Raw genomic sequence first — 15,235 nt, forward strand, 5'->3', positions numbered from 1 at the left:
TAAGACTATGTTATAGAGCAGGTGGCACGTTCTGCGTGCTACAGAAGTTACACCAGCAGTGCAGGTTTAGCCCACCCCTGGGACTGCACAGGGTGGACGGGGGAAGCCTCCCCTACTCCTTTTTCGTGTATATGCTAGGGAGGGTGTTTGCAGGACTTGGTTAGTCCTTATTAGTAGGCACCACACGACCGGCAGGGAGCACGGTATAATCCAGACATTATATGGGTCAGTATGCCCAAGGGGATTCACCATTGAGGGAGCTGTACTGGCGATCCCTGCTCTTTGTCACATACTTTGGACAACCATGGGCGGCAGGATTTAGAGAGCAGTATGACTGCATATGCTAAAGATAGTCCTTTTCACCCTAACAGCCTAAGGGGGAAGGCGGGTGTGGGAGTGGTCAGCTAACAAGTGGGTTGCTGCCCCTTGAGAGGTGGGGCACAGGTGTGCTAGACACCCGGTGAAGCCTGTTGCGACCAGCAAAGTCAGGGGGCCATTGAACTATAGTGCCTATACTCCCCGCCCTACGGGCTCGGGGCAGAGTCATGTAAAGCGATGGAACGTTCCCACGTGGGAATCAGTTCTTGGCACTAGTTCACTTGCAATAAAGGCCTCCGTCTGGAGACTCTGGCGGTCCAGCGTCAAGGGTCACTGGGTTATAGGTTGGGTCTCCGGCCCAAGTCTGGCAGGGGGCCTGTATATGAGAAGTTGCAGGGGAGAAGGAGCTGTTTTGGTGGGGGGGCCCTGTCGACGACGGTGGCCGCCGCCAGAGCTGTGGCGGAGTTACAGGGCGATCTGGAAGCAAATGGGTACAGAAGGGTACCTCTGCATGGCACTTAGGGGTGCCAGAGCCCAGGAGCCTCATGGGAGGTTCCTGGAAACCGTGTCGGCGCCCCGTTATCCTTCGGGCGGTTGTGGGCCTGAACAACCGGGGGCTTGCCTTGCTACGCTCCGCCCTGAAAGGGGCATGGGTATAAGTGTCACGTGATCTCGAAGGAGGATCACCAGAAGGGGCAGCACAGATGGGGTTCGCCTCAGTGCTGCTTGGCTCATCAGGCGGGCAGGTGGTGAGAATGCTGCCTGCCCTTGGATCACCCGTAATATAACCCACCAGATTACATAACGTTGTATGTAATAAACCTGCAGCAGTTTTTCCCCATAACAAAATTGTGTGGTGTGTATTTATTTGCATGCATGCTAGGTGCTTGGGGGTGGGGAGTGTCGCCATGTTGGTACTACGGTTTCTGTGTCACTTCCTGGCACTGTCATAAGATGTGCCTGCGGGAATGAACAGCTGAGCCAGACTTGACACGCGTGGACTCATAGCTGGCGAGGTACTGAGCCAGCACCAGTACAGCGCTGCATCGAAAGACTCTAATAGTAAAAAGCATTACCATTTACAATGCCAATAGCTCCAACAAATACAAGACCTATTGCATAAGCACAAAACATTGCCATTTGCAATGCCAATAACTCCAACTCCAACAAAAGCGAGACCTATTGCATTTCCAATGCTTGTTTAAAGAGTTTTCATCGAGTTTTCTCTGCGTGACCGGGAACCTGAGCATCATTCAATCTCGTCCCACTCGCAACTGCGGCGCACACCGCTCCCCTTTTAACCTTCAGTCCCTCCCATCCAGAATCGTCTAACTGTATATCGGCAGGGTAGGACCGAGACGTGATGTCACCTTCCAACTCAAATTTCATTACCATGGCATGTCAACTGAATCCGGAGAAAAACGACAACCGGCTCCTTAAATGTCTGATAGGGTCTAGAGACCACCAACTGACACGCACGCAGTGGTTACACACAGCATGAGCACGTGCCACTTATCAGCCAATGAACACCTCGGAGTTCTATACAACAGAGTAGGGTTGGTTGAGGTGACGTCATGCTCCTATCTTAGGCCGCCTTATAAATTACGAGGCCCGCATGCTCCCAGATGACTCATGAAATATGTTTGGTCATGGGATTGGTTGTCATGGATCACCTGTTTAACATGAGAAAGAAATAAAATTAACAACGGACAAAAGATGGTGGAGTGAATTTATAGACTGTTCACGTAAGTAGCTGCTCGGTTTCGCCCGTTAGACACGTTAATACATTCATTTTGTTATGATAATATTTTGCACTTCTCGGTCTAACTGCAGTTAAGATCAAATTGCAAACGAATCAGTTATTGTAAAGGGGTACTCTTATGTGGTTGTATTCTATAAGGGTGCCCTTTTTCCACCTGGTGAGATATTTTACATGTGCCTTTGATATCCAAAGGGGACACATGTTAGTGTTTCGAGGGGTTGAGTTATCATATTGTTCCAGGATTGGTTCATTGCCCCCCCCCCCCCCCCCACCGTTACATCGAGGGTCACTTATTGCTTACCCCTTAATTAATCCGTGGTTGTTTATTGCTTAGGAATCCATTATTATACTTCATTAGAATGTCATTTAAAGCAATTTATGTCCACCATAGTATTTAGAATTAAGTATTTTATTGGGACTGCTATACTTGGGCCAGGAAGACCGCGAAATCGTTAACTATGTACCGTTGTCGTGGTTACCACGCAAGCGTCTCTGTAGTTTCTGTTTCCTAGACCATACCAATCAAGAGTCGAACTGCGCAGCCTAGGATTCTCCTTGTTTATAAACTGGTGTTCCTGTAATAATTTCGATATTAGTGCGTCTAAAGTTTGATTTGGTCAGTCATAGATGTTCTCGGGCAATGCTGTGTAGGTGCTTTTACAAGCTGCCATGCATCAGCCAGTTTTGCAGCTAGCCGTGTATTAGTCTATGGCAGGACAGGAGGCTTCAGATTATTGTATTGTAATTGCATTTATATAGCGCTTGCTACCCCCAGGAGGCGCGAAGCACTTTGTCGGCATAAAGGATTAGTGGATAATTTGAATAGTGAAATATTAAAGTAATTTGAGTGGTAGATATGTGAGTCCGTTTTTTGGATTGAGAAGAATAGTGGAGGGAGATAAGAGGGAAAAATATTTGCATTTATATAGCTACCACTGATACAATGTTGAAGTGCTTTTTCGGCGAGTAGCACGATACTCTGGAACCCATAAAGGATTAGTGGTGATTTAGTATTGTGAACATATGAAAGTAATTTGAGTGGTGGATATGTTACTTAGTTCTTTGGATTAAGAAGGATAGCCTAGGGAGGAGGGAAAAAGGTTTTCATTTATAAAGCACTTGCTAACCAGATTATGCATTCTCCTTCTTGCTTTATGTAATTAGTGGACATATTTTGAATATTAAACACAAAATAACTTCAAAACTCATAATCCTTAGAGGGGGGAAAAACTACAACCCCCACGGTAGTAGCTCAACCACTAATAACAGTCTGTTATAACATAAACCATCTTGACAACTAAAGCACACCTCTTTCTTGCTGCTCAGAGCAGCCATGATAAGTAGCCCTTTTACTGTTATAATTAATTTAAAAGTGTTTTTGATTGTTCATGCTTGCCTATCTGAGGATCGGCGATACACGGATTTATGATGTTGATGCTGCTTCTTCCACATTTGTTGTTCCAGAGCCTTTGTTGGCTTTAAATGCTTCACGATTTTTCTTGTTTACACCACCTCCCAATCACCTCAGGTTGCAAGCATCATTTCGCCGAGAGACGTACGCTCTAAGCAGTCAGTCCACTTGCTGCTCCATTGCCTCTCGAGCTTAAAACACCTCTTGCTTTGATTTTCTATGTTTGTCCCAGACCTCCTGGATCTGCCCACCCAGACTGTTGAGGCACTCTGGTGTCTTCTCTTACCGCTCCAATTACGCCCATTGCTGCATCAATTGATTCCAAGCTCTATAGCTAGAACTGGGTTGCAATAATAGAGTGGTTACTTGGAACCTGGGACTATAATGAATTATATGAATATTGTTTCCACACAAGCCTGTTTTGCACTCACTAAGACTTCCTCCACCCACGCCCCCATATTACACTTTCAGGTGGGCACTAGCGAATGCCCAGTATATATTGTGTGTGTTGAAATGCGACTGGGACTTGAATTTAGTCTGCCTTAATTTCCCTGTTGCGAAGAGTTAAAAAAAAAAATGAAGGCAAACAGCACCATTGACCTCACTTCAGAAGGAGCTCAACAATAGGTGTCCAAGAGGCACAGGTCAATCCTTGACCAATCAATTAAAAAAGTGTAAATCAATATCCTCTTTCTTGGGCATGTAAGTCCTACGGTTGAAGATGTCGTAGGTCCCTCTCACTTGAAGACCAGGTAACATGGGAATGTAGATAGTCCTTCCTCTCACTGACTGGTTAACCCTCCATGCTGAGTGTAGAACAGTTATGGATGGTAAACCGCCGGTGAAAAATGGAAAACAAGGGAAGCATTCTGTAAGCCGAGAAGTAGCTAGCTCAGGAAGGTGCCAGGATGGATTTTCGTCCCTAGCTGTTATTCAGGGAAGGTGCTTCCGCATTGTCTCATTTAAGACAAAAGGAAAACAACATAATTGGGGATTAGTAGCATACAACGTCCACATACAAAACAAATACAGTCTGATTCATTCAATAAATACATTAATACACATGTACAATGCCCACCCACTGCGTTAGCTGCCGCCACTCAGAAAGCACCCAACAGCTACAGAACATCAAACAGCAAAAAGGCTCCCAGTAATCCCTAGGAGTGGGTCTAACCATGTTTCCTATTACTTTCATAGGAAACGTTGAGAAACCGAAATGAATGCCCCACTGTTAGACCTGTCAGCCCTTTGGGTGGTCCCTCCTACTTATTTATTCATTTTTGTCCCCTTTCTGCCTCCTAACCTTTGTTTTTTTTTATGTCCACTAGAATTTTTAGGTGTTGTCCTGGGGGTTAGGTACTCCTTGACCCTATAGTTCCTCATAGGCCTAGAAATCCCTCCTTTTCTAGGGCAAGTTTAGCTACACAAAATGGTGGCCAGTAACTGCCATAACTGTTACCTCAGGGAAGGGACCCATAGGATAGAATAAGGACACTCTAGAACCTTCCAGCTGGTTCTAGTAGCCTGAGGCCTGCCTATATAAAGGCCAGTGTGAGGGCGGCCATTTTGTAGTGACCAGAGAGCTTGAGAAGGACTTGGTGAGGAGTGAAGCGTTAGCGTGGGGAGGAAGGCGCACTGGTAGTGAATAGATCGTCTTTTGGGCCGGCTGCGCTGCTTGTTGACGTGCCCCCCACCTATTGACTAAGCCCTGCCTTGGTTCCATTGTCACTAGTTTTCCGAACCTGACTGTGCCTGAGAGGAATTACCCCAGAGCGCTGGTGGAGAACTGTGAGAAGCTAGCTGGGGAATCCCATCGGGAGAAGAGACTGACTGGGGGTTCCCTCTCTCTCGTGACCCAACCAGAAATACCTTCATAGAGCAAGGAAGAGGGGGAAAGGAAACTGTCTCCGTTACTGTACCCAAGCGCTTCCTGAGACCAAAAGTCCGCGAAGCGAGTCCTGCCCGAACGCGGCTGAAAGTACCTGCTTCCAGATTTCCGCCACTTACGGGCCCCCGCTGAGGAGATTCCGCGGGGAGGGCCCGGAGGTCATCAGCAGAGCGGCACGATAGTGGAGGCTGAGCCGCGGAAGCCAGCAGGAGCTGACGCGAGAGTGCCGAGGGAAGGGGGCGGGGTTCAGAAGAGGCTGTCCCGCAAAAGTACCCTCCCTCTCTTCCGACGGAGCTGTGGGAAGCGTCAGGGGAGAGTTGAGGAAACTCCGGCCTGGTACGCTGCGAGGAACCTGCAGTGCTGGGGCCGGGAATCCTCGAAAAACAGCTGCGACGTGTTTAGTGAAGGTCGCGCTAGCGAGTGAGCTGACCGGCACGATCTTTTCAGAACCCGGTAAGATTGTGGAGAGAAGTGCGGGGCCCAGGGGCTAAGTGGGCCTCGTGTCTGCCTCAAGAGGGGTAGCGGGAGGAGTGAGACAGAATTTCTCGGCCTTCCAGCAAAAGTAATCTATCTGACAGTAACCGGTGGCCTGATATATACAGCAAGGCTTGGGACAATCTCCGCTTGTTACCCTGCGCTGCTAACATTACAGCAGAAAAGCGCAACTTAGGGTTCTCTGTACTAACTCAGTATAGTGAGGTTATCTGTTTTGAAGCGAGTCCTGAAGGAAGCTGATTTCTCGCCAAGATAACCGGGCTGTGCTAGGGATAGGAAAACACTGGGCGGGGAGGGATTCTTTTCCTCAGAGTTGTTTAAAAGCCTAGGAATGTCACTGGAACAATCTGTTGAATCATTGGGGGTATAAATCCAACTATTTGGCTGGTTGAACTGACAAAATATCTTGCTTGTTTCAGTTCAGATCCCCCTCTGTGAACCCCAGTACTAGTAGTCTAATTGTTGAATGGTTACTGGAAATCTGTATTCTTACTTCCAACAATAACTGTGAACCCTCTTGGGAAAAGACAGACGTATTTGACTGCAAGGAACCTTTATGTTTGCTAAATACCTCAACTAAAGTTGTGAATTACTCATTGCTTAAATTAATGCTAAAATGTCAATGTGCATATGCTAATATTAACTCGGGGGGGGGGGGGGTCAGAGGGAAAGTTTAACGACCACAATGCTACGACCCTCAAGACTACTAAGAACCAACTAACGAGTAGCATTAAGTCAGAACCCTCTAACTGAGGGTTGAATGGATGCGTGTGCTGATAGCAAAATCATTCATGGAGCACCTACAAGTAATTTGAAGTGTTCCCATCAGAGTTCCATCCTGTACCGCCCTACATCATTTGGGAATATCACCAGTAATGTACAAGGAAAGACCCAATGTACGATTTGGCACAGCGTTAGCCTAGTAGGGATTGATTCCCCAATGGAAGTTATATGACAGGTCGGTATCAGGATGTAACTAGTAAGCAGTGCTAATTAGTGTAGAAAATAAAAAAATTTCAAAAGTGGTGGTTTAAAAAGGGGTAGAAGAAGGAAAATAAGTTTAATAGAAACCTTCCGCTCCCACTATCTAAAAACAGTGCAAAAGGTAGTGTCAGCACATAACTACCTAGACAGTTTACATGGTCATGGTCGACATGTTTCTGCAGTTTTATATGTGCCCCGGGGTCACTTACTGCTTCGTCAGGACCTACAATGCTACTGCTTATATTGTGCAAAAACAAATAAGGGAATTCAAATGAATTAAATATCACCTTCAATTCTCCTGATGAGAAGAACGTTGGATTTCACAAGACAGCACACACATAGGAGGAAAAAGAGAACACGCCTGTTAGCAAGTATCTCTTGCGAGGGTAAGATCATACAAAATGCCTCGCTGTATAATGGTGACTCATCCATTATATTAAACACTTATCTTGTTCTATCAAGGAGTCACAAGAGAGCGCAAATACCAAACGTGAAAAACACTCACCCGCTATTAAGGAGAATGTTGCCCCACCTCACCCGGCACTAGCTCAGGTACAACGGAGCCCCGCTCTGTGTAGGCATACAATACAAACAAAGAGAAAGGATCAAAGGAAGCACTGTCTGGCTGAGACAAGCCACTCGATACTCCGTAGTTAGAGGAAGCGCCAGTTTTTTAACACACAACTCACCTATCCGTCGGTACTCCAGACGTCCATCTGGGCTGTCTGTGGGAGGTACCGACGGGGTGACCGACAGGGTCCGACCTCTTGGTAAACAATTCACTATACCCGGAAGTCTTTGCACGACGCATCCAGCTGAGGGCGCGGCGTCTAACTTTCAAGGTGCACACCGACACTTATAAAAGCGGGCTGACTCACCCCGTCGGTACCTCCAACAGACAGCCCAGATGGACGTCTGGAGTACCGACGGATAGGTGAGTTGTGTGTTAAAACACTGGCGCTTCCTCTAACTACTGAGTATCGAGTGGCTTGTCTCAGCCAGACAGTGCTTCCTTTGATCCTTTCTCTTTGTTTGTATTGTATGCCTACACAGAGCGGGGCTCCGTTGTACCTGAGCTAGTGCCGGGTGAGGTGGGGCAACATTCTCCTTAATAGCGGGTGAGTGTTTTTCACGTTTGGTATTTGCGCTCTCTTGTGACTCCTTGATAGAACAAGATAAGTGTTTAATATAATGGATGAGTCACCATTATACAGCGAGGCATTTTGTATGATCTTACCCTCGCAAGAGATACTTGCTAACAGGCGTGTTCTCTTTTTCCTCCTATGTGTGTGCTGTCTTGTGAAATCCAACGTTCTTCTCATCAGGAGAATTGAAGGTGATATTTAATTCATTTGAATTCCCTTATTTGTTTTTGCACAATATAAGCAGTAGCATTGTAGGTCCTGACGAAGCAGTAAGTGACCCCGGGGCACATATAAAACTGCAGAAACATGTCGACCATGACCATGTAAACTGTCTAGGTAGTTATGTGCTGACACTACCTTTTGCATTGTTTTTAGATAGTGGGAGCGGAAGGTTTCTATTAAACTTATTTTCCTTCTTCTACCCCTTTTTAAACCACCACTTTTGAAATTTTTTTATTTTCTACACTAATTAGCACTGCTTACTAGTTACATCCTGATACCGACCTGTCATATAACTTCCATTGGGTAATCAATCCCTACTAGGCTAACGCTGTGCCAAATCGTACATTGGGTCTTTCCTTGTACATTACTGGTGATATTCCCAAATGATGTAGGGCGGTACAGGATGGAACTCTGATGGGAACACTTCAAATTACTTGTAGGTGCTCCATGAATGATTTTGCTATCAGCACACGCATCCATTCAACCCTCAGTTAGAGGGTTCTGACTTAATGCTACTCGTTAGTTGGTTCTTAGTAGTCTTGAGGGTCGTAGCATTGTGGTCGTTAAACTTTCCCTCTGACCCCCCCCCCCCCCGAGTTAATATTGTTGTTTGAGCAGCCGCTGGGCTGCGGGTCAGTTTTTCTTTTCTTTTCTCTTAGATTGTGTGTACATGCTAGTTCATGACCACTCACTACTCTCACATACACGCAGATAGATTTAGTTGAAGTTGAGGCACTTGTTTGACTGAGATATCAGGCTATTAGACACCGCGATCTTCTGCAATAATGGCTATGAATCTAGGTCTAGCCTATGATGAAGATGAGATACAAAGCATTTTATTAGATAATCCCAGCATGATAGATCTTGTTCCGGCAGCACAAGCCAATACTGATGAGGGATGGACCAAAGTTCTCGTGCTTAAGAAGAACCAAGCTAGGGTATGTGTGCACGGCACCATAATGGCAGAATATTTGCGGGGCAACTGCCCACCGAGTGGGCTCATAGTCAATAATGCACCACGTCTATTTTTGGACGATAAGGACTTCTTAAGGGACTGGTATCTCATAGCGTGGAGATGCACACGCGACTGGCTAGTCTTGATTATCAAGACAGCCAAGAAAACAGCGGATAATATTCTGGTAGAGATCCAGACCTTGGAAGGGCAAATCAGAGCCACGTTGTCCTCGAGCAAAGTTTTCTCGAAAAAACAAGAAGAAGGGAATAAGACTAGCAAGGATTTTCGTGACTCTATTTTGATCACGAAATTAGAGAAATTCAAAAAAGATCTAGCGAATTTCAGTACCACCAAGATCTACCCGTATACAAGTGATGACTACTCTCCCCCAACATTTAATAAAAACAACCAAAAAGCAAGTTCGAATTATGGCTCCTCTGGCTCGGATAACAGCTCGAGCGACTCAGACACGTCCAAACAAGGAGACCCCTCGATGAAACAGAGAGGGAGAGGTAACCACAGGAGGAACTGGAGAGGCTATGGACAACAATTTGGACCACCGCCACCCTGGTGGCAACCCTCACCATGGGGACCTCCTGCATATCCTCCGATGATGGGATTGTATGATCCACAACAATCCTTCCAAACTTATGGTCAGCAGCCTTTTTTAGGGTCTGGCCGGAGGGCGCGAGGACGCCAACGGACGGTGCAACAGGGCCAAGTGCGCTGGAATTTACCCCCCCAGGCAATGGGACTGAGGAGCGGGAAAGTAGTCGGGCAGGACCAAGCAGGGACGTCGAGCGGTCCAACATTGTGATAAATCTTAGCTCGCACCAACTCACTGAGATGGAAGAGAAAGTTCTGAACAAAGGTTTAGGCTTTGTCTCCACTAACAGAAGTGACCCCTTCATCACCCAAATTGAAATGGGCAAGTTTTATCGTAAAATAAGACTGCATTACCTATTTGCGTCTAAACAACAGGTTCCAAGCCAAACCTCCACCAGAGGTGATAACACCGGCTTGAAGAAACCTTCAACGTTCAATCCCACTACAATGGGGTTGCCAGCAAAAGTCATCACTTTCGAAGAAGCGGTAGACCAAGACTTGAAAGAACTTTTTCGGAAAGAACACAGACCTTTCCAGAATCTCTCACGTAGAGAACAAGATGCAATTACGAACTTAGCCAACACCCCATCTCTGGTTATTAAACCGGCCGATAAGGGTGGGGCCACTGTATTACTCGACTCTGATGCCTACAGGCTAGAGTGTCTTCGTCAATTGGATGATACTGGGGCATACCAAAAGCTAACTTCAGACCCCACAGGAAGACTGACTAGACAAATAGCTCAGATCGTGGAGGAAGCCCTCAGCGAGGGCTGGATTACAGCAAAAGAAGGGCAGTTCCTATGCACTGCAAACCCTATAATTCCCTACTTCTATCACTTACCCAAAATACATAAACCACAACGCCCGCCTCCGGGTCGCCCTATCATCTCAGGGATTGGCTCTCTTTTAGAGCCATTATCAACGTTTGTGGATGTATTTTTAAAGCCCATGGTGAGTGAAATGCCAACTTACCTCAAGGATACTAAGGATGTTTTAAGATTGCTGCTAGAGATCGACTTTGATAGCAGAACCGACATCCTAGTATCATTTGATGTGGAGAGTTTGTACACCTCAATCCCACAAAGAGAGACACTAGAAGTAGTAGAATCACTCCTCACAGAGAGGGACCTGGACTCCATTACCCCAGTCAGGCTGATAATGACTCTGGCGAATATAGCTATGACCGAAAAAAAAAAATTCCAATTCGAGGACTCGCTCTATCTCCAAGTCAGTGGGACGAGCATGGGCAGTATTTTTGCTCCATCGCTAGCGAATCTGTACGTTCATAAATTTGAACTAGATCATATCTTCTCCGACGCTAATCCTTTCACAGACAAGGTGTGTCTGTGGAAGCGATATATCGACGATATTTTGGTGGTCTGGAGAGGTAGTGAAGCAGAACTCACAATGTTTCACGATTGGCTGAATGAGAGAAACCGCTTTCTGCGCTTCACAATGGAACAAAGCAGATCCAAGTTGGCGTTTCTCGACATACTGATCACGCCCACACCCACTGGGTTGGCTTCAGAGCTATACCGCAAACCGATGTCAAGAAACTCTCTATTAGATTACAACAGCTGTCATCCTAAGTCCCTCCGGGATAACTTGCCCTATGGGCAATTTCTGCGCATACAAAGAAATTGTTCTAGAAAAGACCGTTTCGAACACCATGCTGAATGCCTAGAAAATGATCTCGCGCAAAAGCATTATCCCAAATGCCTAATCCGGAGATCAAAAAAGAGAGCCTCTAATAATAACCGCGAAGGGTTGTTGGAGATTTTGCCACCCAAACTCCGTCAAGACCGGATGACCTGCGTGAGTACGTTTACCACACATTCCAACCAAATCCAGAGAATAGTCAAAAAACACTGGAGTATTCTCAACACTGGAGGAGATTCCATCCCAGCCCCTTTGTTCGCATTAAAAAGAGGGCAGAATTTGAAGGACAAACTAGTTCACACTCGCCCCAAAGGAGAACTACCACGAGCACTGGGAACATTGTGGGACATGCCTGCGGCTACAGGACACCATCCCTGCGGGAACTGCGCAGCATGTCCCAACACCACCAGATCCCAAACGATCGACATAGGGACTGATCGACCCTGGGAACAACGGAGATTTACAAATTGTAATAGCTCCAAGTTGGTGTACTTAATCAGTTGCCCATGCAACAAGAGATATGTGGGCATGACGACCCGCAAAATTAAGACACGCATTTCAGAACATAAGAGCTCTATTCGGTGCTCAAGACAGTCAACTAGACTGACGAACCACTTTTTACTAGCTAAACATGCTCCGTCCGATCTACATTGGACTGTTTTAGAGCAACCGTTGATACCTACCCATATCACTGACATTAAAAGCTTTCTGTTCCGACGTGAACAGAGATGGGTGTACAAATTGGGGACAGACAAACAAGGTCTTAACGAAAATATTCCTTGGATGTCACTTTAAAGCGGTATGCATCACACTTATTACACTGAAACAAGACTCTGTCATCTATGAGTGGATTGCCCCTAGTGATATACATTTCTGATACCAGTAACAAACTACATCCATACGTTAGTGATATGTAACCAAGTTGCAGTGTCTAGTATAATCATACCAACACAATGACATAGTGCTGAAGTGGCCAGAGTACACACTGACATCTCAGGCAATATCTCGTACTTTCCTTCGTGAGTGCCACTATTCTCTGGTATGTCCCTTTAGTTTAAGTGCCCAGTATGAATTACATCAATAAGATGACATAGTGCTTAAATGGCGCGATTATATATTGACATCGTATACAATATCTCGCACCCTTCCCTCAGGTGTCTCTTGAGTTTCAGCTTGACACTAAATACCATTTATACAAACATTTTGTAACCCCTTTAGCGAGACGTCGGGTATAAGACGAGATAGGCGCCTTTTTCCAGTCTGCCTATAAATACCTCTATAAAGGTGATACAACAAAATCGGTTTTTGTAGAATGACGCCATTCAATTATGATATGAGAGGACTCCTCAATATAAATATTGAGACCAAGCAGTTCTTAATTGAAAGTGAATACAAGACTCGTTAGAACTACAACACCCAGGGGTCTAAGCGCGACGCAGGTACGCCAGCGCGCCGTTCCGACCTCTTGGTAAACAATTCACTATACCCGGAAGTCTTTGCACGACGCATCCAGCTGAGGGCGCGGCGTCTAACTTTCAAGGTGCACACCGACACTTATAAAAGCGGGCTGACTCACCCCGTCGGTACCTCCAACAGACAGCCCAGATGGACGTCTGGAGTACCGACGGATAGGTGAGTTGTGTGTTAAAACACTGGCGCTTCCTCTAACTACTGAGTATCGAGTGGCTTGTCTCAGCCAGACAGTGCTTCCTTTGATCCTTTCTCTTTGTTTGTATTGTATGCCTACACAGAGCGGGGCTCCGTTGTACCTGAGCTAGTGCCGGGTGAGGTGGGGCAACATTCTCCTTAATAGCGGGTGAGTGTTTTTCACGTTTGGTATTTGCGCTCTCTTGTGACTCCTTGATAGAACAAGATAAGTGTTTAATATAATGGATGAGTCACCATTATACAGCGAGGCATTTTGTATGATCTTACCCTCGCAAGAGATACTTGCTAACAGGCGTGTTCTCTTTTTCCTCCTATGTGTGTGCTGTCTTGTGAAATCCAACGTTCTTCTCATCAGGAGAATTGAAGGTGATATTTAATTCATTTGAATTCCCTTATTTGTTTTTGCACAATATAAGCAGTAGCATTGTAGGTCCTGACGAAGCAGTAAGTGACCCCGGGGCACATATAAAACTGCAGAAACATGTCGACCATGTAAACTGTCTAGGTAGTTATGTGCTGACACTACCTTTTGCACTGTTTTTAGATAGTGGGAGCGGAAGGTTTCTATTAAACTTATTTTCCTTCTTCTACCCCTTTTTAAACCACCACTTTTGAATTTTTTTTATTTTCTACACTAATTAGCACTGCTTACTAGTTACATCCTGATACCGACCTGTCATATAACTTCCATTGGGTAATCAATCCCTACTAGGCTAACGCTGTGCCAAATCGTACATTGGGTCTTTCCTTGTACATTACTGGTGATATTCCCAAATGATGTAGGGCGGTACAGGATGGAACTCTGATGGGAACACTTCAAATTACTTGTAGGTGCTCCATGAATGATTTTGCTATCAGCACACGCATCCATTCAACCCTCAGTTAGAGGGTTCTGACTTAATGCTACTCGTTAGTTGGTTCTTAATGTGCATATGCTGACAATCTAAGGTAGTTATTCTATGAAACACTGCTAAGAAACAAAAAGAAAACTACGAAGAGATTTTATAAAACAGCCCGTATTTTTCTAAACTGGTGTAGTGTCATTTTTGAATGGATGGACGCTGAGTTACTGTGAGGGTGCGACGCAAGCTTAACATTTATGCCTTTAGGATAGTCCTTCCTACTCTGTGCCAGGCTACCCTAGGTGATCTGGTGACCCCAGGTCCAAGATAATTGGTGGCCAGCCGTGGGATGAGAACTGTGCTTGCGTCCACTCAATAGTAACGTAGTGTACTCCATAGACCTACACCTGGAGTTTTCTCCTGGCGGACTCCCTAATTATATTTTTGTTTTTCCAAATTTACTCCTGGTGGTGGGTGGAGGTAGCTTCTAATTACCCTCTTAATTAATTCCTTCCAAGTGGCTGTCCCTGACTCTCATTGGCAAAATGGAATTTGCTCTGGAAGAATTAGAGACCTATACTGTGGCTCAACTCCGAGAATTTTGTCAAAATATGGGAGTGTTCTTCAAGCGTGGTGCTAAAAAGGGGGAACTCCAAATCAGCTTGAGAGCGTGGGTGGCAGCGCACCCAGATGGGAAGGAGGAAGACGAGGGGGAGCGGGACACGGTCATCGGGATATATGTGTTGTACCAGCCTGAGAGGGAGAATCTACTGACAGGTCCCAGAACACTCTCAAGGGAGGGCAGTAGTGTTTCCGTGAGAAGTTTGACTGAAGCCGAACTAGCGGACAGGAGGGAGAAAAGACAGTTGAAGTGGGAGTTAGCCCGGTTGGAAAAGGAGAGGGAGGAGCAGAGGATGGCTCATGAGTTGAAACTCAGAGAGTTAGATCTCAAGGCCCTTCAAGCCGGGACTCCCAGTGCTCCTAATGGTGGCAGCGAATCCAAAGATGCAACCAGGGACCCCAGACCCTATTTACCAAAGGATGTAGTCACCAGCTACAGCGCAGGGGATGCCATCGCCAAGTGGCTGGCTGCCTATGAGGTCTCCTTAACAGCCCATGGGATACTGGAGAAACACTGGGGGGGTGGCTTGTATAAATACATGCCTCCTGCAGGAAGGGATACACTTTTGGCCCTAGAGCAGGGAGAGCAGACCCACTACCCCACCATGAAAGTGGCGCTGATCAAGAAGTTTGGACTGACCCCAGAGAAGTATTGGCAG

General features: G+C 46.1%; 1 protein-coding gene across 2 annotated transcripts in view; it reads left to right on the forward strand.

Annotated features, from left to right (window-relative positions):
- The first annotated feature begins 1,907 nt into the window (after positions 1 to 1,907).
- Positions 1,908 to 15,235, forward strand: part of TMEM107 (transmembrane protein 107) — a 111,996-nt gene continuing 98,668 nt past the window's right edge. For both annotated transcript variants that reach the window (XM_078671301.1, XM_078671302.1), the window contains exon 1: positions 1,908 to 2,063. The gene's annotated coding sequence lies outside the window, so the exon portion shown is untranslated. The remainder of the gene's footprint in view (positions 2,064 to 15,235) is intronic.

Source organism: Lissotriton helveticus, chromosome 12 (genome assembly GCF_964261635.1).
Source record: "Lissotriton helveticus chromosome 12, aLisHel1.1, whole genome shotgun sequence".
NCBI lineage: Eukaryota > Metazoa > Chordata > Amphibia > Caudata > Salamandridae > Lissotriton > Lissotriton helveticus.